At 51.9% G+C, this 20,890-nt stretch overlaps 1 long non-coding RNA gene across 2 annotated transcripts in view; it reads right to left on the minus strand.

Moving 5' to 3' along the window:
• The window catches only part of LOC121819946 (uncharacterized), a 176,472-nt gene extending 155,994 nt beyond the window's left edge, over nt 1-20,478 (minus strand). Inside the window, exon 1 of one of the 2 annotated variants that reach the window (XR_006060317.2) lies at nt 20,171-20,478. This is a non-coding gene — a long non-coding RNA (uncharacterized LOC121819946). The remainder of the gene's footprint in view (nt 1-20,170) is intronic. The other variant, XR_009601342.1, reaches the window with a different exon arrangement.
• Between the last annotated feature and the right edge of the window lie 412 nt (nt 20,479-20,890).

Here is a 20,890-nt window from a genome sequence, read left to right on the forward strand (position 1 = left end):
GCAGGGAAAAGCTCCTGGATGCAGAGCAAACCACCCCCCACCACCAGCGCCAACACTGCATACTCTTTCCCCAAACCAGAGCTCAGAAGGACAAAACGCTGGTCTTTCAGCTCAAGGTCAGTGACTTTCAAACTGATTCCCAAATTAGGCCACTGTGGAGGGGGAGAAGGGGAGGCAAATCCAGGAACTGTCCCATCAGCCATGTTACATGTTTTCTAAACTGGGGCTTCTGGTAAAATTATTTTTTTTTAATAACATTTTGTAAACGTTAAATTAAAATTTAACGTTTAAAAAATGTGAAACGATTAATTAAAATTTAAAAATAAATTAATTTATTCTTATTTGGCTGCATTGGGTCTCCATTGCATCACACCGACTCTCTAGTGGTGCAGGCTCCAGCATGTGCAGGCTCAGTAGCTGCAACTCTTGGGCTTAGTTGCTCTGAGGCGTGTGGGATCTTGGTTCCCCAACCAGGGATCAAACCCACGTCCCTTACATCGTAAGGTAGGCTTTTAACCATGGGACTACCAAGGAAGTCCTTAAAATTCTTCTTTCAAAGGATGCCTTGGTGAAAATACTCCCACCGGTATGCACGTGTTGAGGCCTTGTTCTCCTGTATACAGACTCCCTGGCTTCAGCTTTCCCAGTACCGTATCATCTGAGCCCTGCTCCCTTAGCTTCCATTCCTGTACTGTCATTCCACCTGAGACTTTACATCCTGGTACTGCCTGAACCTCCCTCCAAGGGTCTCCATATCAGAATCCCCACAGCAGCCTCCTAACACCACCTGAGCTGAGGATCATATGGCCCATTTTACAGATGAGAGCACTGAGGCCCAGAGGCAGCAGAACCTGAATTGGATGTTGGGAGTCTGACTTTGGATGCTGGCCCTCAGTGGGCTCCTACTGAGGCCCCAACCCCAGCTTCCTGCCAGGATCCCCATCCAGGCCACCAGAGTCCCAAGTCTTTGGATGGATTGACTCCTGCTGGAAGTCTGCCTCAGAGCTGGAGGCCATGCTCTAATCAGAGCAGCCCAGACTGGCCTGTGCAGAGAAGAATGTCGTCTCTGGGGTCTCGGCCCTGGAGTCCAATCCCTGGGTGGCCTTCTCCCGGCAGCAACCGGGGGCCCACTGCCTGTCATCTGTTATACAGCAGGAGAGACATGCTGGGGAACACTTCCAGCTGAGATGGATGCCCAATGAAAGTCAAGAGGCGATGTAGAACCCTACACACAGCAGCCTATTGAGAACCCATGCAGCTCAAGGACCCCCTCACCCCCCAATCACCCTTTGCTGGGCATCAGAATCAAAACCACAGATACTCAGATGGAACTCAGGGTGAGCCCTGGGCCTGGGGATTGTTTGAAAGCTGCCCAGGTGATGTTCTGGACAGCCAGGGTTGAGAATCACCAGCTGGTTCAACTTCTCCCTTCCACAGAGGAGAAAACTGAGGCCCACAGGAAAGGGCTGGTGACACCTTAGTACTAGGATCCAAGATCTACAACCTAGGACTAGGACTAGGACCCTGGAGCCAGGAGTCTTTGCACCCTCAAACCAGTACCCCCCACAACATTCAGACCTGGGTCATGACATGTACAAGGGAGAGAGGAGAACATATACTCTGGCCCCTGGCCCTGGAGGAAACTCTGGCCTTCATTCCTGTCCTCCTGGACTCTTTTCTGTGAGTCAAACGGTGGGAAGGTGACTCTGGGTAGGCAAACACAGCTGTGTCAGCCTCAGTTAGCAGTTTTGAGCACCTACTGTATGCAGACACTCTTGCTAAATACTTTGGTGGCATTTTCATCTAGAAGATCTGCAGGTTTCTGGCCAGAACTGTTCCACATTCCCCAAGAGAAACAGGAAGCTGCTGTCCATCACCGGATGAACTGGATAAAGAAAATGTGCTTTACATATATGCAATGAAACATTCCGTTGCATTGGAATATTATTCAGCCATAAAAAGGACATCCTGCCATTTGTCACAATGTGGATGGATCTTGAGGGTAGTAGGCTAAGCGAAATAAGTCAGTTGGAGGAAGATAAAAGCCGTATCATTTCACTTAACATGTGGAATCTAAAACCATCAAACTCGTAGAAACAGAGAGTAGAAGGATGGTTTCAGGGCCTGAGTGGGGTAAACAGGAAGAGTTGGTCAACAAGTACAAACTTTCAGTTATTAAATGATTAAGTCCCAGATGTGACGCACAGCATGGTGAACTGCAGTCAACATTTCTGTATTGTGTACTTGAAACGTGGCTAAAGGACTAGATCTGAAATGTTCTCACCATAACAACGACAACAATAAAATGGTATTTATGGGAGGTGAAAGATGTGTTACCTAACCTTATCGCGGTAAGCACCGTATAGTATACGGGTGCATCAAATCATCATACTGTGCACTTGAAACTTACAATAATTTTTTACCTTTTTATTTTATATTGGAGTATAGCCAGTTAACAATGCTGTGACAGTTTCAGGTGGACAGCAAAGGGATTCAGCCAAACATACACATGTATTCATTCTCCCTCAAACTCCCCTCCCATGCATGCTGCCGCATAACACTGAGCAGCGTTTCCTGGGCTATACAGTAGGTCCTTGTTGGTTATCCACTTCAAACATGTCAGTCTCAAACTCCCTAACTATCCCATCCCTCTCCCTTCCTCCTTGGTAACCATCGGTTCAAAACTTACACTATATTATATGTCAGTTATATCAATAAAGATGGAGAGGGGAATGTAAGTAAGCTGGGTTTCCCCTACTTTAGTAGTCAAGTCCTGCTTAATAAAATCCAAAAAGGCCTTGCTTGAAATTTCTGACAAGGAAAGAGCCCCCATTCTTACTCTAGGCGGGCAGCTCCTGGCCCCGCGTGGCCTGAGCTGTGGTGGGCATGAAGCACAGAGTTCAGAGTCAGGACACGTGCGTTCTAGGCCCAGCTCCGCCATCAAGTGCTCGTGGAGCAAGTCACTCTCCTTCTCTGAGCCTCAGTGTCACTATTCATTAAACAGGCGGGGTGAACTCCATCAGGATATTCAGATATGTTTTGTGCAAGCCAACACTTTCTTCCCATAAAACTGCATGTGGGTTACAGAGCTTATCGTGCACCCAGTAAAAGCAGCAGCTGGACTCTCAGAATGGGCACATGCAGCCCTTCCACCCGACTAACCTCCCCCCGACTCCCCAACGAAGCTCCCCAGAATTCCCTGAAGCTTCACTCTGCTTGGGCAACAAGGTCGCCTTTGGTTCTGTCACCTGGAATTGATGGGGGACAGGGGAGTCGGGGTGGTGGTAAGGTATCTGAACAGCAGGGTCCAGCATTCCTCTTTCCTAGAACAGAGAAAGCAATTTCTTACCCCTTTGGCATGACTCAATAGCTAAGGAGGTGGCATGAGAGGGAGTAACCGAGCAGGCCAGGGGCTCTAGGGCAAGGGGAGGGGACAGCATGGGGACATGGGGGGGCCTGGTAGCACCTCAGCTCAGAATCAGATTTCCCCTTCTCTCCAGGAGGTGGGCCAGAGTGTCCCACCGGTTGCTCCCTGTGACTTTCTGATGAAATGGGCACATTAGGGCTGTTGGAAAGATTGGCCAAAAAGTTCATCAGGGTTTTTCCATAACATCTTACAGAAAAACCCGAAAGAACTTTCTGGTCAACTCAATAGAAAGCATGCAAAGGGCTCAGAGCAGGGACCAGCACATCCCCAGCAGTTACTACTTGTTAACTGTGGTTTTCTGTGTTGTTATTTTTCTGCCTGCGGTTTGTACGCGCCTTTGATTGGGTGGGGGCAGGGGAGAGTCATCTAATTCTCAGAGCCGGTGGAAACGGTGGAAACCTCCTTTGAGAGATAAAGAAAGAAAGTGAGTCTCAGAGAAAGAAGAGGGCCTTGCCCAAATTCACGTGGTGAGTCAGAATCGAGCTGGGGCTCCGGGGAAGACTGCAGCCTCCCTCCCAGGAGCCCTCCGCGCAGGCAGAGCGCGCCCGCCAGTTTCCTCCTCGGCTCAGGCCCATTGGCCTTCGTGGACTCGTCCGCCCACAGGCCCTCCGCCCACCGGGCGGTGGGGAAACCGCGGACCCCTAGGGCGGCCTTGGGTTCCTGAGGCCCCATTCGGCCTCTCCCTCAGAGCACACACCCTCCCTTCCCTGCCCAACCAGGGCCTGTAATTGCACTAACTGCCCCCTGGGGAAGGGGGGCCTCAGCTTCGTCCACATGAGTCAGGTTTCCAGGGCAGAAACCACATCGAACAGCCTCAGCCTCGTCACCGCTCCCCACAAACCACTTCCTGCCCCTTTCCTGGCACCGCCAGCCTGAGGCTCGTGGCAGCTGCCGGGCCTTGGTCTCTGCTGCTCCAGTCCCAGCCCCCTGCAAACCCTGCCGCACACACCCGCTGCCCCCACCCCAGCCCCAGGAGTCTGTCCAGGTGGAGGGGCCATGGGCTGGGTCACGGAGGCAGTGGGAAGTTCCAGCAGGTTAATCTAAGCCCTGGCTGTTCCTGACTCCTCAGTCACTGTCTGTAATTTGGTTGTTCAAGCAGCCTCATGTCTCCCACTGCAGAGCCAGACAGAGATGCAGGGCTGGCTGCCCCCTGCCTGTCCACCCAGGGCCGTGGCCTAGCTATGCCCATTTCTCCACAGGAGGTTGTAGGGAGAACAGAAAAAGCACGGGCTTTGGAGGCAGACCGATCTAAGTTTGGATTCCAGCCTTGCCATCGCCTTACTGTGACTTTATCAGGGGCTTCCTCTTTCTTAGCCTCAGTTTTCCCACCTATAAAATGGACAGCGTAGCATCACTTCTTCCAGATGTGCAAGAGGAGTGACTGAGCTAATACACACAGAAGCCTACAAAGTACGCGGTACGTAGTAGATGCTCCATGACTGCTGGGGTCCTTCCTCCACCATGGCAGTTCTGGTGAAGCGATGACAGGCGGCCCAATGTCAGGAAGAGTCCTCCAGTGGGAATCAAGAGACTGGATCCAACCCTGGCGCCGCTCTGACTTTCTGTGTGGCCTTAGGCCAGCTGGACAGCCTCTCTGGTCCTCAGTTTTCTCAGCTATAAGTATGAGGATGGGTTAGATGGTTTCCAGGGTCTCTCTGACACACCTGGGGGCTTGCTAATAGGACAGTGACAAGGACAGTGAGTGGAGCAAGGTCATTACCACTGTCGGGGCAGTGGCTCAGCTTACGGGTGACAGTGACACAGGGCTGGGGATTTGAGCTCACTCAGATGGTGCCAGGAGATGGCCCCCAGGGACACACTAGGTTGGGTGCAGATCATCCTGCACTCAGGATAGGTGAGCTCCCAGCACCTCCCTCCACCTGGTCAGCCTCACCTGCCGCTCTCTGGAGTCACGCCCAGTACGTGGGGCACCAAAGATCCCACAAAAAACTCAGGCTTGTCTCTGCCTTTAGGGAGCTGCGCTGGGCAAGGACAGACTTCCAGGAGCTTTTGCTGGGGAAGACAGACTTCTCAATGCATGATCAATAACTGTATTAACAAGAGACATCATGATACTTATTCACTGATTACCCCAGAGCACACCCTGTGTTAAACCCTTAATGAGCATCATCTCATTTAATTCCCCATGACAACCCCAGTGAGGTCATTGTTACCATTATTTCTGCTCCACCCGCAAGGAAAACAAAGTGCAGAGAGACTAGTTCCCTGGCTCCAGGGCACGCAGCAGTGTGCACCAGGCTCAGGCCAGGGCACCCTGACAGAGCAGAGGTGTGAGTGCCAAGGCGGCCCAGAGGAGAGGTCTCCCCCTGCCGGCTGGGGGTTTGGGAACATGGCCCAGAGGTGGGGCATTTGAGTCAGTCCCGTTGGCATGTGCCTGATAAGTGGGAGCTACATCATGTACTTCTCAGACTTTAGGGTCCCATTCAGTCCACCTGTCCCACCCCTCTGCCAGGTGCTACTATTATTCCTGTTATAAGGAGGCACAGAGAGGTCAAAGCCTTTGGCATCGGGGGGCGGGCGAGCAGGGGGCCCAACAGAGGGATCAGCTTAGAATAAACGTGCTCAGGAAAGAGCAGGCATAGCTGAAGTCTTAGGTGTTGGGAACAGAGGCTAGACAGGTAGGTGAGGCCAGGTCCTGAGCCTCCACCCAAGCACCCAAACACCCTGGCAAGAGGGGACCCAGGTCCTCACCTCACATTAGAGCTTGGCGTTAGAGCTTCAGGGGCTCCCCCTCCTGCAGTTCTCAGGAGGTGGCCATTCCCCATCCTGTGACTTACACACGCAGACTCTGAGTAAGCAAACAGATCATGGGGCTCCTAATCCCATCACACCCAGAAAGCTGGGGAGAGGCTGGGGTGATGGGCCTGGAATCTGTGCCCTCCGGGAGAGACGGGCAAACCTCATTCCACCCTCCTTCTCAAACCAGTAAAGCAGAATGCCTGGGTGATTCATTTTTCCTGAAGACATAGAATAAACAGGGCCTGAGAAGAGATTTGGTCTTTGTTCCCCAGGATGAAAGACAGTTGGAAAGCAGGGTTGAAAATGCTGACACCCAGGCTTGGCAAACAGAAAATTAGTGGCAGATTAATTTCACTGTCTCACTGGGGAGTGGAATCTTGTACATTAAGTACAGGATTAAAGGGAATTAATTTCCCATCTCACCAGGCCTGGAGGGAATTCACAGGAGTTCTGTGCCTCTGGGGGACAAGGAGGTCAGTTCCAGTGGAGGAGAGGCAAGGTTTGTCCCAGAGGTTGTGAGGCGGGTCAGGACAGGCTGTGGGGTCCCAGGCCCCTGACAGATGGGAGGGAAGCACTGACCTTTCATAAAACTGGAGCCTCTGCAGTCATGACCCCTCTAGGTGCTTTTCCAGCCCAGCAAGGTCATATTCAGAACCATTCTATCCTATTTACAAGCCCTCTGTGTACCCATTCTGTCCTTCCTCCCTCACAATAATTAATCTTTATAAGGTGATTACTAAATGCCAGCACTTCTTTTTTTAAAAAATCAGTCAGTTTATCCTTGCAAAAAAAAACCCAAGAGGAATTACTATTATCATCCCCATTTTACAGATAAGAAAACTGAGGCAGAGAGAAGCAAACTGGTAACACTGGTAAATAGCAGAGCCAGGATTTGACTCCACTCTGTCTGGAAACTGAGTCCTGTGCTCTTCACTCCAGCCTCTCCAAGGACAGGGTTTGCTTCAGTGGAGCAGGCCTGACCTACGTGGTGCTGTCTGGGCTATTCCTGGTCCCTGCCGCAGTGGCCAGTCTCAGAGGGAGCCCCGCCCTGCCCACATCCCTCACTCACATAAGCACCATGAGATTCTGGCCAAACTGGAATCATCTTGGGCGAGGAAGGTTGTTGCTGGGCCTGATGTGGTGGCCCTGGGCTGCAGCGGCTACAGGTGGAGAGAAAGCCAGACCCAGCAGAGGGATCCGCCCACCCACAGAGTCAACCCTGGCTGGGCTGGGTGGTACTGCTGCCTTCGCTGTGGGGAGGGGAGGGTGGAACAGCCCAGGGCCAGCCAGACCTCAAATGGCAGGCTGCCCCAGCTGCCTCCTAGACCTGCGGTTAGGACATGGACCCAGAGAAGGCTAACCTAAAGGAAGGCAAGACTATGGCTTGCCAGCTCACTGCAGCCCAAACCGCAGTGTGGCAGAGACAGGAAAGGTCTGATAAGACTCCCCGCTGGGGGGCAGGGATACATGAGTGGGTTCTGGAAGGACCTGTCTCTAGTCCTCACTCAGGGATGGCAAATAGCCTTCAACTTGCAGGTCAGTGCCAATCAGGTGGCTGGAGAATTTGCCCACAGTGTCAGAGTCATATTCTGGCTCAGCAAAGAAGAGGTCTGTGATTGATTAGCAATGTCTGCAACGGGTGAAGCGTCAGAGTGGCAGCATGGCCTGTTAGCTCTATCACATGGCTCCACGCCAACAGTTTTGCCTCCCACTCCTCTCCCATCCTTCTCACCTCCAGCCACTCCCAAGTGATTAAGGTTGTCTGACCACATCCTTGAAAACAATACATTACTATATGCTTCAGGCAGACTTTGTACAGCATGTTCCCACTGTCTCCATCCTCAACTGCCTGATGAGCTCATTTTCATCCTTCAAAACTGTCCTGGCATCACTGCCCCGATCTTGACCCTCACGGAGTTCATCCCTTCCCCTTTTGTACATCATGATCCACAGAGCTGACATTGCTGAGTGACCCCCGGGCCCAGCAGTGGTGTACCAGCTGCAGCACTGTTTAGACACCCTGCCATACGTCCTAAAACGATCCCATTATACCCACGGGGACCTGATGCTGAATGACCTGAGGAATGTTCCCCAGGTGCCCAGCTGGGCCGTGTTGGAACTGAGATCTGACCGCAGCTCACCCAAGCCCCAAGCCCCTATTTTAATCATCATGCTGTGATCTGGCTGTTGCCTTCTCTCTGTATGCCGCACCGAGGTGTAACCTTTTACTCACTTGTCTGTCTCCCTCTCTAAACAGTTCCTTCTTAGATGGCGGAAACCATGTCTCTCCCCCATATCCTCGGCAGCTAGCCCAGGGCCCACCACACAGGAGGCACTCAATAAATGTTGGTTGAACTGGATCTGACAAAAATGGTGGAGAGTTTACCTATTCTGTCCCCTCTCCTCATGTCCCAATCCTCGTCCAGGGACTTGCCCCAGCCCTGCCTGTCTGATCTGGGCATTAGTCTCTCCATTGTGTCCCACTTTTTGCGACCTCATGGACTGCAGCCCACCAGACTCCTCTGTCTGTGGAATTTGCCAGATAAGAATACTGGAGTGGGTTGCCATTTCCTTCTCCAAGGGTTCTTCCTGACCCAGGGATTGAACCCCTGTCTCCCTCATTGCAGGCAGATTCTTTACTGTCTGAGCCTCCAGGGAAGCCCTGTCTGATCCAGGCAGTGGATGTTTAATAGAGCCTATGAGAGGACCGAATCATGAGTCTTTTTGATGTGGGTGATTTATCTCCCCAGAGAGATTATAAGCTCACAGTGGAAAAGAACAAGGTATACATCTTTCTTTTTAATTTTCTTGTATATTTTTCTTCCTGTTTTTCACTTCTTATTTATTGAGTGCTTCCATTGTTTCAAGCCAGGGCTGGGTCTGAGGGAACATGTACCCTCCTGATGCAGTGTGTAGGCTCTGTAGACAATCCATTGGTTTAAAACGCAAGTTCCCTGACTTCCCTCAACCCTCCAGATTCTGACTCTGTAGGACCAGGGCAAAGCTGTGCACTACTCAGCTTTATTATTGTTATTATTATTATTAATTTATTTATTTGGCTGCACCAGGTCTTCATGTGACATGTGGGGTTTTTTTTTTTTTCCCCCTTTTTTAACTTGTAGCATGAGGGGTCTTTTAGTTGTGGCACGCAGAATCTTTAGTTGTGACCTGTGAACTCTTCGTTGCAGCGTGTGGAATCTAGTTCCCCAACTAGGGATCAAACTCAGGCCCCCTGGATTGGGAGCATGGAATCTTAGCTGCTAGACCACCAGGGAAGTCCCTGCGCTGCCCAACTTTGACTACATTTCTGATGCAAAGCCATCAGCAGCCACCCATCTGTTGAAATTCCCAAGTTCTCATCTCAAGATGCCTGCAACCCAGTGATGAACTGAAGGTCTGGTTGTGCAGGGAAGGCGGTGCATTGGGTGTCCCGGTCTCCCCCCTCCTACAAGAGGACTGAGAGTCCTAATTCCAACTATTCTTCTTTCAAACTCAAGCACCTCTTCCCTGAGGAATGCTCTCTGGTCCCTCAGGCTGGGTTCAACGCCTGTCACTTCTCCCATCATACATGGGCCTCCCCGGGATGGCCTGGCTATCTGCCTCACACCAGCCTAGACTATGAGCCCCCTGAGGGGCAAAGATTCTTATTAATTGATTTTGTCCACCCAGAGTTTGTTGAATCGTCACTGGCTTTTCCACGCTCATGACTGAGGACTAATGCTGACTGGTGATTTCATTAGAAAGCCAACCACAGCCAGAACTCCAAGGAGCAGTAGCAATGACGCAGGCCTTGGAACCAGCTAGACCTGGGTGCCCCTCTAGGATCTTGCTATTAGCGGCGTGACTTGGAATGCATACCATACTTCTCTGAGCTTCGTTGTCCTTGCCAGTAAAATGGAAGTAACTACATCTGTACCTCACAAAGCTGTAAAAGTGAAATACGCTCAGTGTGTCCAACTCTTTGGGACCCCGTGGACCATACAGCCCATGGAACTCTCCAGGCCAGAATACTGGAGTGGGTAGCCTTTCCCTTCTCCAGGGGATCCTCCCAACCCAGGGATCAAACCCAGGTCTCCCGCATTGCAGGCGGATTCTTCACCAGCTGAGCCACAAGGGAAGCCCAAGAATACTGGAGTGGATAGCCTATCCCTTCTCCAGTGGATCTTCCCATACCAGGAATCAAATCAGGGTCTCCTGCATTGCAGGCAGATTCTTTACCAACTGAGCTATGAGGGAAGTCCAGGAATAAATGATAATAAATGTATGTGGAATCTAGAAAAATGGTACAGCTGAGCCTATTTGCAGAGCTGGAATAGAGACACATATGTGGAGTACAGACATGTGCACACAAAGCAGGGTGAGGGCAGGGATGAATTGGGAGAATGGAATTGAGATATATACTCTACTATTTATAAAATAGATAACTCATGGGAACCTGGTGTAGACTGGAGGGAACTCAGCTCAGTGCCCTGTGATGACCTCAGGGTGGGGGGGAGGGTGGGATGGGGAAGGTGGGGAGGGTGGGATGGGGAAGGTGGGGAGGGTGGGATGGGGAAGGTGGGGAGGGTGGGATGGGGAAGGTGGGGAGGGTGGGATGGGGAAGGTGGGGTGGGAGGGAGACCCAACAGGGAGGGGATATATATGTGCATAGAGCCGATTCACTGCGTTGTACAGCAGAAACTAACACAACATTGTAAAGAAAGTATACTCCGATTTTTTTTTCATGCATATAATAGAAAAGGCCCCCAAAATGATAAAACAATTCTAGAGAGCCCGTGACTCCTCCTGCCCTGCCCTGCCTTGACCAAGTCGCACTTCTTGTGCTGAGACTCTCCCAGCTGGCCATGAGCCTGCCTCTTCCAACAGGGTCTGACTTGGTGAGGTCAACCTGCTCCTCCTGGGTCCTGGTTAAGGCAGAGGTTTTCTGTCCATGCTTTTAGATGAATCATCGTTTCATTAAGGCTAAACTGTGCCTTTTCTAAGCTCTGGGCAGCACAGGATACGGTTCCCCAAGAGGTCCCAAGCTCAATAAGCACACATTGGGCTTGTGGCACGTCTGAATTCCGGTCGCATTGCCTCCGGATGGATCTCGGGATGAGGGTGTCCTCTTCCTAGCTTTCCCAGGCTCCCCTGCAAGAGGCACAGAGTCTGTATGCTACAGAGCTCGCCACATCAATGGGCATCTTGGAACGCAGAGGCACCTTCCACGCGCACTTGATGAGCGTCGCGGGCTCTTCCTGGGCCTGGGCAGAGCAAAGGGAGGCCCTGCCCCCAGGGCCTTCCTTCCTTCCACAGAGCCGCGGCGGGCACAGCGGACAGTACAGCAAAGTGAGGCATGCGGGATTCAGAGGAACGTTGCTCTGGACAGAATTTGTGGAGGGAAACGAACGTGTTGTGAGCACCTCCCGTGTGCCAGGCTGAGGCTGTTCACAGACATCATTGTCTTCACCCCTGTGTTGATCCTAACAGATAGCCTCGTTTTACAAATAAGGACACTATGAATGGATAAGAAAGCTGTGGTACATATACACAATGGAGTATTACTCAGCCATTAAAAAGCATACATTTGAGTCAGTTCTAATGAGGTGGATGAAACTGGAGCCTATTATACAGAGTGAAGTAAGCCAGAAAGAAAAACACCAATACAGTATACTAATGCATATATATGGAATTTAGAAAGATGGTAACAATAACCCTGTATGCGAGACAGCAAAAGAGACACAGATGTATAGAACAGTCTTTTGGACTCTGTGGGAGAGGGTGAGGGTGGGATGATTTGGGAGAAGGGCATTGAAACATGTATAATATCATATATGAAATGAATCGCCAGTCCAGGTTCGATGCATGATACAGGATGCTCGGGGCTGATGCCCTGGGATGACCCAGAGGGATGGTACGGGGAAGGAGGTGGGAGGGGGTTCAGGATCGGGAACACGTGTACACCCATGGCAGATTCATGTTGATGTATGGCAAAGCCAATACAATATTGTAAAATAATTAGCCTCCAATTAAAATAAATTTATATTTTAAAAAATTTAAAAAAATAAGGACACTGAGATGTAAGAATGTAAGTGGCTTGAACCTGGCATGGGAAAAGTTAGCAAACATCCAAGATCCGAACTCCCCAACTCTGATTCCAGAACCGTCTTCCCCCAAAGAAAAGTAAAGAGTCTCAGTTCTCATGGGCTGGAATGTGATCTTCCAGCATCTTCCCAGTCATCCCACCCTCCCCCAGAATGGGTCCCACCCAGAGCCCAGTAGGGACAGTCTGAGTCCCCAAGCTAGCAGGCCAGGAGCCAGCATGTTCCAAACCTGACCCCGTCACCCAGAAGCTGCTAGCAGCTATTGCTCCCACAGGAAGCCACATAGCACAGTACTCTCAAACCAGGCCTTAGTGGCACAGAGACTCAGGCTTGAATTCCAGTTCCTCCAGCCTCTGGCTGTGAGACTTTAGGTAAGTCACTTGACCTCTCTGAGCATCTTGTGAAATTGGGAAAAGAATCTTCAGTTCAGAGGATTTTTGTACAAATGGAGACTATACAAAGTCCCTGGCTCATGGGTAGGGCTCAGTCAATGCTGATTATTCTCATGAGTTCCTCAGAAGGCAGCACATCCTCCAGAGAATGAATCATTGTCCCCCTCCGCTGCTTCCATTTTCTTCCAGTCCCTTATCTCCCACCAGGAAGAGAGATAACTAAATATCTCTAGGCAGGAGAGAGAAAATAACTAGGTAGGAGCTGGCTGCCTCTGCACAGGAGTTTAAATTTTTATGAAATGAGGAAATTCTCTCTCCCTTTTCCAAGCGCCTGGCTTAATGAGCCCAGTCAGAAGGAAAAGATTCACTGGTTCTCTCAGGTGGGCACCTGGGCAGGAAAAGCAGGTCATCCTGGTGCCCACCTGTCCCAGACCTGCCGAATGAGAAGAGGGCATTTCCTCTGTGATACCAGGCATCAGAGGTGAAAATAGATTGAATTTTCTTACAATGGGTCTCTAACACTTAAGTGTACTTCCAGGCTCTAGGAATAGCCAGGATTTGAAAAGCCCAATGTATAGAACAATTCTTTTCTTTTTAATTGCACACGCCAAGGATTAGGTGTTTTTTTTGTTTTGCTTATTTGTGTGTGTTTTAATATTTACTTATTTGGCTGCACTGGGTCTTCGTTGCAGCATGCAGGATCTTTTAGTTATGGCATGCAGAGTCCTTAGCTGCAGTGTGTGAGATCTTTTTTTTTTTTTTTCAGTGTGACACGTGAACTCTTCTCGCAGCATGTGGGATCCAGTTCCCAGACCAGGGATCAAACCATGGCCCCCTGCATTGGGAGCACAAAGTCTTAGCCACTAGACCACCAGGGAAGTCTGTATAGTTTTATCAGGAGACAAGGAGGTCTCAGCAATTCAAGGGTTAGAACCCAAGAGCATGCGCAAAATTGCTTAGAGATTCCCCAGAAGTCAGGGGCACCAGCGGGGCCTGCTTCGTGTGTCCTTGTGACCACTTGTCGGGCCAAAAACCTTCACTGTGTGTGTCAGAGTCTTGAATCTCACAGACCTGCCTCTGCAAATGTGTCTTCCAAGATCACTCAAGCAGTCTTTACCAAAACTTGTGAAAAACAGTTCTTTGTCTGGGGGCAGTAGATGAATAGAAGCACTCAATGCTTTCATCTGAGAGGTAGGCCAGGTCCTGCATTTCAGACCCTCTTTGCTAAGATCCTGCTCCTCCCCTGGATGAGCCAATAGAGTTATCACGGTCTAACTGGGTATGTCTAGGGGGTGCAGGTGCGAGCAGGTGGAAAAGGAGACCTATCACCTGCTGGTACTTCAAGAGCAAGAGGCCCCCACACAAACAACCCAGAGGCACCCCAAGCCCTCCTCATGGAGCCAGGCTGGCTTCGGATCCCAGCTCTGCCACTGGCTGTGTGGCCTCCAGCAAGTCACTGAACCTCTCTACGCCTTGGCTTCCTTTGCAGGGCAAGGAGGAATATAAATGCTTCACTGGATTAAATAACAATGACTTTGCCTGTGATACCATTTGAGATCAAGACCTGGAATCTATTATTATTCACAATAGGCCTTCTGACCAAGGAGGAGGGTTGGGTGCCCATCCACTTCCTCCCCAAAGACCCACAGGTGCTGTCGGAGTGCCTTCTAGGGGTTCTTCCCTCATCATGGTGTCCCTGTCCCCAGTATCTGCTTCACCTGGATGCCACCTGCATCTTCTGACCTCCCTGGGCCTCATCTTACCTCCAGAAAGCACCTGAAATGCCCCAGCACCAACCAGATGTGTTGGAGAGAAGGCTCAGGTCTCCAAGAAGAGACCAAGGGGCCTTTGGAAGAAGCTAAGCTAAACTGGAAGAGACTTGGGACCTGGGGAGAGGAAATCTTGGAAGTTGGGGCACAGGGGTTCCAGTCCCAGTTCTGCCATCAATCCGCTGAGGGACCTAAGCAAACCCCTCTCTGCTTGGTTCTAGATCTCCTGGATGTGAAACAAAGGGTTGGACCAGAGCTGAGAATTTCCATCTACACTGTCTGGGGACACGTCCACGCCCAGCAAGGACCCAGGAGGGCAAGGTCAAGATGGTGCAGCTCTCTCTGTACCTTTTTATACATTAGGAGTCCATGGGCACTTAAACCAACTCTTGCAAATCAGAACTGCCAATCAACCAACCTGGGCATCTGCCTAGACCCTGGATGGAGTAAGGAGGAGGCAGTCAGTTAAGTTTCTGAATGCATGCAGGAAAGAAAGGGCCTCAGAGATGGGAAGGGCAAGCACGATGGAAGGGAAGGTCAAAAGGAGGAAGGAGAAAAACTGGCAAACGAGAAGGGGGAGTGTCTAGAACAAGAAAGGAGATGAAAGAAGCGGGGCGGGTACAGGCTTCCAGGGCACCCACGGGCGGGTCCACACATCAGCCGCGTGGAGGGCTGGCTAACCTGAAGGCCAGGAGGGGCTGCTTTCCCCGGCTCATAGCTCCACCATCTTCTGCTCTGAATATCTGATGGCTCCACCGGAAGGATAGCGCTTCCTGGGTTGGGAGCACGGAGAGGTGGACGCAAAGCCAGTAATGAGCCCTCCCAGGTCCTCTCATGCAGTAGCCGTGCCTGCATCTGGAAACCAGCTGGGCCCTCCCTGCACAACACAGCCCCCTGCAGCCAAGCGCTGCTCGTTCATTCTGACGGAAGTCTGCAGCGTAAGAGCCGAGGGTCTCACACAGCTAAAGGCCAGAGCTGGGCCACCAGGCGGGACGGCCTGGCCTCTATCCCACCCATGTTCTTATTAGACCCTCAGCCTGCTATAGAGTTCACCCAGGTTATAATGCTCAATAGTTCCAGGCACTGACATCTGATACCTCCACCATCTGGGAGACAAGTGGACCGATTTTACAGATGAGAAAATGAGGTTCAGAGACAGAAGCTTGCCTAAGTCCATACAGTTAATTGGGGTAGAAGCAGCCCTTGAGCCTGTGATTTCAAAACCGGTGCTCTTTTCAACAATAACAACTACATCATATCAATCATGTCATGTCTGTTATTCGTTTGCACCGCAAGATTATTAAGGAACAAAAAGCCAGAGCAAGGAGCAAGCTGGAGGGCTTGAGAAACGAGTCCTCCCAGTGTCAAGTCCAAGGAAAGAAGGGACCATGTATTTGTCCCCATTTCCTAGATCTAGGGTGGGCCACCTACATCCTCACTTTACAGATGAGGAAATTGAGGCTCAAGAGGGTTAAAGAATTTGCCCCAAGCTTCATCACTGTAGCTGTGTCCATAAGCCATGCTCGTCTGACTCCCGACTCATCTCCCCAGGCTTCACAGAGCACCGCTGGGCCCCCACTACTATGCTGTTTGTTGGGAAGACACCAGAGGGCTAGATCTTGAGGTCCCTAACCTTGAGGAACCAGAGGCACTTAAGTAGGGCGTAGAATAATGTCACTCCCTGTAGGAGAGTTCCCTGCACCTCTCAGCAGGACAGGACTCGCACACACTATTCGCCCCTGTGCTTTCCTGTTATGGCCTGAATCACAGGCCTCCTGGGATGATGGGGGGGATTCTCCATTTGAAGTCTCTGCCCTTTCCTAGAGCGTGCAAGACCCAGGTCTGGCTGGCCCAGAACAAAGCTTGGGACGTGGAGGTGTTCGTAAACCCTTGATCAAGGAAGGAGCGCATGGATGGATAGATAGATGGAAGGACGAATGGACAGACAAACAACTTCTCAAAGCAGGTGGGGCAGTGGGAGGTCAGAGAATAGAGAGACAAGAGTATAAACTCGGAAGCCCAGGGCAAAGTGTCAAAGAGAAAAGGTTCCTTGTATGTGTGGGGCGGGGAAAACAGCAGAGCAGCAGTGTATATCTAGGGCAGAGTTTACTGGAAAGAGACAAGCTGCGGGGCCACGTGAAGAGGTGGCCAGGAGACCAGGGTCAGTTTCCTCTGTGCTCACAACTCGCTGGCAACCTTATTTGGGATCTTGGCCCCTCTGGGCCTCAGGCATTTCTGCTGTAAACAGAGAGGGTGGGGTTGACCTCACCAAAGTCTGAGTTCCCTTCTATTTCCAAAACCCTAGGAGTAGGCCCAGCTAGCAGCTCTCACAACTTTCTCTCTCAGGCCAAAAGCCCCAGCCCCAGCCCAGGGGCCCTGAAACCCTTCCTGGACTGACCCTGAAGTGACCACAGGGCTGCAGAAACCTATGATTTTCCCTAAATTACCCCAAGCCCACATGGGGCCATGGGGCCCAGCCAGACCTTACAGCCACAAAACCCGGCTCTGCTGAATCTTGGTTCTGTGACTCTGGGCAAGTCACCGTGAACCTTGGGGCCCTCATCCGTGATGCAGGATAGAAGCTATGCACCTATTCCCATCCCCCCCCCCCCCCCACCCTCAGGTACCGTGAGCTCTAGGAGAACCAGGCTTATGTAAGAATTTAGGCTCCGTGAAGCTCTGGCGGCAAAGGTCAGACAGCTGCATGGAGGAAGTTGTCTCTGAGTGCTTCTCCACTTGCCAGGCCCCTCTTGCTCCCACAAGTGCCCCGAGTCCTGGAGCCGCGCCCCCTACAATGATCCTGGTCCCAGTGGCAGCGGCTTCAGTGTTACTTCTGTCCCTGGGTGTGTCAATGGAGGAAATCCTCTGGAAGCCAGACGCAGGCTCTCTGATGGGGCAGTTTCCTGCCAGCAGCGAAGGGAGCTGGCAGGACAAGAAGCCATTCAGAAACTATCATTCAGCTGCCCACTCCACCTGCTTCGGCGAAATGCCTGGAGTCCAAACGTCCTGTCGACAGGCGCGCCTCCCCAGACTCCAGCATCTGACCCTTCTTGGGGCTGTTCTGGCTGGTAGGAGTGAGAGCCAAGACGCCCGAACGTCCCTCAGGGCAGCTCTTGTCCACACTTTACTGCACAGACAGGGCCTCCCCAGAGGTGGGTGAGAGTCAGCCCCAGGCCCCCGCCTCTTAACTGCACATCCTGTGTTCCCAAGGCGCTTCCCAGCTCTCCCCAGATCACGGTGATGACTGTGGCAGAGGGGACAGCCCTGCTAGGTTCCTCCACCTGGGGCATGGGGGCATGTGAAGGGCTGGGGTCCTAAGAACTGAAGCTGGCCCCCCCATCCTGAAGTGGGGTGTTCAGGATGCCACATCCCCACTAGGAGGCTCAGATTTGGGAGCCAAATTCAAGCCATCTGCTCTCCAGCTGCAGAACACCCCCATCCCTAATGAAGTGTCATGCCTTCACTTCCCAGCCCTCAGGTTCTCCCCTCAAACCCAGACACCACCCTCTAGCTTGGTCTTGGACACCAAAACAGCGACCCCTGCTGGGGGTTAGATGTTTGCAATGCCAGGCTCCGACATTCAGATGCCTCAGGGTCATCTGGGCAGCAAGATGGGCATTGAGCACAGACAGAGGAACCTGGATGCCCGTTCTATCCCTCGACCTGGGGGCAAAGTCCCCAGCCCACCACAGAGCACTTTCTTCTGCTCAAACAAGGCCTTTCAATGCCAAGGGCAGTTGTCTTCTCATCCTTACACCCTGCTGCTTGTACAGACTGATGCAAAGCGGAGTGATTCTGAAAGGCAGGGCTCACTCAGGGCTTCTTGAGTAACCTAGGCCCTTACTCTACTTCAGTCAAAATCCCCTTCCTTTGGGGACGGTGAGGGGGAGAAGTCTGATTAAGTCATGTGCACTTGGGTGTGGCTGACAGTACTACTGAGGGGGTGGGGAGAGCTGGGGAGGATGACTGTCTGGGTTCCCTGCTGACCCCAAATAGAGGGAGAAATCTGAGACAGCTGTCCAGCCCCTGAGAGCAGATCTGAGGGTAGTTCAAGAGAAGACCCAGGGGATTTGAAAGTTCCCTGCCATCCCTGACAAGGCAAAGACCACCACAGTCCATTACGCACTTGCAAGGTTAACCCTAGCGTTACAGCCCCTCCGAGTGGAAAGGACCTTGAAAGCCAAGGGGAGCCTTGGGGTTTGTGAACCCAGACACACTGACACACATCCACCACTTCAGAGTCAACCTGCGGGGGAAGGTCTGGGGAGCAGGGCCTGGCGGATGGTGAGCCCTGTGCTGTCCAATTATCTTCTGCTGGAAACGCCCAAAGGGGCCCTGGGGAAGCTCCAGAGAGGGCAGAGTGGTTGGCCTACTGGACGCAGCCTCAGTGGGCCAGCTGTGCCATCTCAGCCAACAGAGAAATGCGGGGAGAAAGAAGCGGCAGTGGCTTGAGCCCAGGCCGAGGTGTTTGTGCAGCGGCTCACAGCAGAGTCCCAGCCATGGGTTTTAGTAAAGGGTGCATCCTGAGATGATATGAAGCAAATTACAGACGCAGGGCCACAAAACAAATCCCTCTCTCTGTTCTTAGGGTAATGAGCCTATGACCTTGACAGAGTCTGTGCAGAGAGAGGCTCTGAGGGGGTGAATGGCTGGCATTCTCACCACGCTCAAAGGCCCACTGCCACCATACCCTACCCCCACCCCCATCTACTCAGAAGCAGCTCTCTTTTCTTCTCCTTCCCTCTCTGCTTCCTTCCCCAACCTGTTTCCCTGCCTTTAACTTGAGCTACACCACTCGAGTGGTGCTCGGGGCCAGGCACCTGTGCTGGGGATCGCGGGGGCACCCAGCTATGACTCAGGCAGCGCTGCCCCCCACGCAAGGGGCTGTTGGAGTCACATGCACAACCCTGAGTCAGCTCAGAACTCAAACTCGTGCCTTGGGATGCCAAGGACAGCACTTTGAAAGCTGATTATCCTCTACTGTTTGTATAGACAGGGCTAAGCTGAGGATCAGACCTCCGGGCAGGGCCCGCCCTGCCCACACTGTTGTTAAAACCTGCCAAAAAGTGGATTTGAATGGAGGGGTAGGAAGATTGGTTATTACTGAGCCTGTAGCGTGAGTCAGGCACAGTCAATAAGTATCTCATTTACTCACACTGGCCTGCAGAGGAAGGGATTAGCATCTCCAATTTGCTATTGAAGAACTAAGATTCAGAAAGGTTAAACGACTCATCAAAGCCACACAGCCAGAAACTGGTGTGACCTCAATGCCCCAGAAGAAGGGAGGGGGAGTGGAGAGAGCTGAGGTTGGCATGGGTGGTGTCTGGTGGTGTGACTTCTGGCTACCCTGCCCCCAGCCTGTGCTGGCCCCGCCCATACACAGCTTGCACACACTCCAGCCCTCCCATCCACACACGTCTGGGGTGCAGAGCGCAGCCAGGCCTGCCAAGCGTGAGGCGGGTTGAATTCTCCCCCACACCAAGAGGCAAAAGAGGGAGAATCAGGCATAGAGGCCCCTCCCCAGCGCCTCCCTCACCTCCCCCAGTCTGCCGCAGCCTCAGCCTCCCCAGGGTCAGCATCAAAGATTCATCAAAGCTGAAGCCCAGCAAAGTGTGCGCTTCACATCTCTAAACGTGCTTCTTCCCAATGAAAAATTCAGTGGAAAAACGCAGGGAGTTAAAGGCAGGGAGACAGGTTGGGAAAGGAAGCAGGGAGGGAAGGAAAAGAAAAGAGAGCTACCTCTGAATTGCGGTTCTGCTGAATTCGCCCACATTTTTGGAGCATCTGCCTCAAGTAGGACCTTGAGCCTGACACCAAGGCAGGGCTGTAAAAGAGTTCCCAGGCTGTGCACTGCACAACTCCAGATTCATTCCCAGAGACAACAGTGGTGGTTCTGCAGAGGAAGCAAGCTGGCTCCCACTCAGATGGTGTGGGAGTCAGGAGGCCTGGCTTCCGCCCATCTAACATTCTGAGTCTTAGATTTCTCATGTCCAAACAGGGGTTTGCAGTACTCACACTTCTCATCTCCCAGTGTCTCAAGGAAGACTCACAGTTTGTTAATTGTTGTGATAAAAAGAGAGAAAGCAGATAACTCCTCCCACAGAAGAGCCCAAAAGGTGGATTCAGGAGCAAAGAGGAAGAAGGAACTGCTTCCAGGTGGGGAGACTGGAGGAGGTAACATTTGATTCAGGTTGTAAAGAATGAGGAGGGATTCTACAGGCAAGCCAGTGGTCAGTGTGCAGCACTGCAGGCCAGGCGGGGGGACAGCGTGGGCTAAAGCCTGGAGGCGGGAGTGAAGAGCTGGGGCAATGGAAGGGAACGTGTGGTTTGGCCTAGGAGGAGCTGGTGCAGGGAGTAGGGAGGGGACGGCATGGATTTAGTCTCCAATAAGATAGCAAAAGACCCCAGGGTCACTGCAGGGAAGTCCTGGGGTAGCCCAAAAGTGTGCTGAGAAGTCAG

Source organism: Ovis aries, chromosome 7, assembly GCF_016772045.2.
Source record: "Ovis aries strain OAR_USU_Benz2616 breed Rambouillet chromosome 7, ARS-UI_Ramb_v3.0, whole genome shotgun sequence".
Lineage (NCBI taxonomy): Eukaryota > Metazoa > Chordata > Mammalia > Artiodactyla > Bovidae > Ovis > Ovis aries.